Genomic DNA, 2,546 nt, shown 5'->3' with positions numbered 1-2,546 from the left:
ACTTGCCTAAGCATTTCCATAATTTCATTGATTTTTGCCTTTTGCTTGTCTTTTGAAATGGATCCTTTTAAGGCATCCGGAAATGGAACCTTTGGTTTAAACACTTTTTCAGAATTTTCTTTTGAACTCTCTTCAACACAAGAAGTTTTCAAATCATTTTTCAACAAAACTTTTTCAACATCATTTTTCAAAACTTCTTTTTCAAACACATTTTTCAAGACTTTCTCATTCACAAGATCATGTACCTGCAATGAAGGAGGAATGGGATGTGAAACAGGACGGGTGACAACTTGAGGTTGCACCGGTTGACTCTATTCATTGGACATTCCAACTTGATTGTCCACAATCCTACCACTTCGTAAGGTAATCATTCCATTGACATATTCAATGGTGTGGCCTTCCGATGAGGAATGGGTTTCCACAACACATTATTGCTTCAGTAGGGCATTATTAGGCATCTTTCCCTTTTCTCTTGCATTGAGAGTGCTTGGTATTTGCCCTACTTGGGTTTCTAGCTTTGCAATAGATTGAGAGTGAGAATGAAGCAATTGTTTGTTAGCCTCTAAAGTGCCCATATCATTCAAAAATTTTTCTTCAAAGGCGAGACTTCTAGTATTACCTTGGGAATAAGATTGGTCGGGAAAATGAGAATTAGCAAATTGATTCCCTTGTGATTGATAAGGTCTATAACCTTGGGATCCTTGGTTTTGAAGTGGAGGTGGAATGTACTTCCCTTGAAAACCGCCTTGGAAAGGGTTTGAGCCCTCTCCTTGGTTTTTCCAAGAGAAATTCGGATGATTCCTCCAACTTGGATTATAATGAGTACTATAAGGATTGTTCCCTTGGTTCACAAAAGCTGCATTGACTTATTCATTAGGTTCATTTTGCACTTGTCCGTGAGGACAATGAGAAGTAGAATGAAGAACACTAGAACAAGTCATACATGTTTCATTTGATGCACGATGAGAATGGTTAGGGAAGGAAGATACTTGGTTTGTCGAGTTTTGGTTAACCAAAAATTGATCAAACCTTTGAGCTTAAGACTTCATTTCGGTGGCTATTTCATTTGAACGATCGACTTGATGTAAGCTAACACTCTTCCTACCTTGTCAATTTCTACCATTCTTGGATGATAGTGTTCTATGCAAAGAATTTTCACTCATGCTCTCATAAAGACGCCACACATCATCCTCATGCCTATCAATGTATGAGCCACCCATGGAAGATAAGCTCTTCTTAAGCAAAGATAATTGCCATTATAGTTGTCCGATAAGCTCTCAAAGAAATATTGAACTAATTGCCATTTGGGCATGTCATGATGTGGACACTTCCTAAGCAATTCATTGAAATGTTCCCATACCTCATGAAACGTTTCTCCATCCCCATGTGAAAATTCTCGAATTGAGGTTCTCATGGCACTGGTCTTTGAAACCGGATAGTACTTCTTCAAGAACTCTTGTTGCATTTCTGCTCAAGAAGTGTTTGAAAAAGGCCTAAGATTGTTAAACTAATACTTTGCCTTATCTTTTAAGGTGAATGAAAAAAGTTTGAGTCTTAAAACCTCTTCCGGCATGACCGTATATTTTACGGTGGAACATACTTCAATAAACTCATCCAAATGCTTGTAAGGTTCTTCACTTGGAAGTCCATGATAGTTAGGAAGTATTTGAATCGTTTGTGGCTTGATTTCATAATGATGTGCTCTAAATAGAGGTAATTGGATGCATGTAGGTGCATTATATTCATTAGGCACATAATGGTCACTTAAAGCAAGAGGTGGATTAGCTACTTGAGGTGCAACATGAACACCTTGGTTTTGAATTCCTTGATTGATGATAGGAGGTTGTGAAACATACATTGGCCTTGGCATTCCATATGGAACTTGGCCTTGTTGTTGTGGTGGTTGGTGAATGAATGGCCTAGGCATGCCTAATGGTACTTATATGTACTCATTGTGCACATTGGGATGAAGGATACCTTGTTGGTCTATGTGACCAAGGTCCTCAACATGATTATCATTATGGTCATCCATTGATAGATTGGTTCTATTTGAACTTCCTCTTCCCATAGGATTTCTAACGATGGATTCAAGATGCAAATCAAGAGGGACAAGAGTTGGTCTCAATGAACGACGTCCATGCATGCACAATGCAAAACACAACTAGCACAAAGAATGACAAACACTATGCCTTCACAACAATTTCAATTAAACTTCTTCCATAAACACTTAATTCATACTCCCATGCTTTGACAACAATGATGTGAAGAACAATTAAAAACAAGCCTCCATGTGTGCCGATGATTTAACTAAGGGATTAAGTAAAGAAAGTCTCACAAAGGTCCTTTAGCACTTCAACTCCAAATTTATAGCTTAGCTTAGCAAATTTTATTTTTTTTTTTAAATTTTCAGCACTTTTCCTTGCTTGCTTAGCTCCTTTGCTTGATGGCTCCTCTCCAACAATGCACCTAGTTAAGTAAGATCAACACAATAAGTAACCAAAAAGAAAAATAAAAATAAAGTAAAGACACGATCAAAAGAGTACTAA

General features: G+C 37.5%; 1 pseudogene; it reads left to right on the top strand.

Moving 5' to 3' along the window:
* The first annotated feature begins 1,310 nt into the window (after positions 1–1,310).
* Positions 1,311–1,409, top strand: LOC132267984 (small nucleolar RNA R71; annotated as a pseudogene).
* Positions 1,410–2,546: the final 1,137 nt, after the last annotated feature.

The sequence above is a fragment of the Cornus florida genome, unplaced genomic scaffold (assembly GCF_030987335.1).
Source record: "Cornus florida cultivar Cherokee Brave unplaced genomic scaffold, ASM3098733v1 CherokeeBrave_3.0.0_Hap2_Chr07, whole genome shotgun sequence".
Classification (NCBI taxonomy): Eukaryota; Viridiplantae; Streptophyta; class Magnoliopsida; order Cornales; family Cornaceae; genus Cornus; species Cornus florida.
The sequence above is the reverse complement of the archived record's forward strand: the minus strand, read 5'-3'. Positions and strand labels throughout refer to the sequence as shown.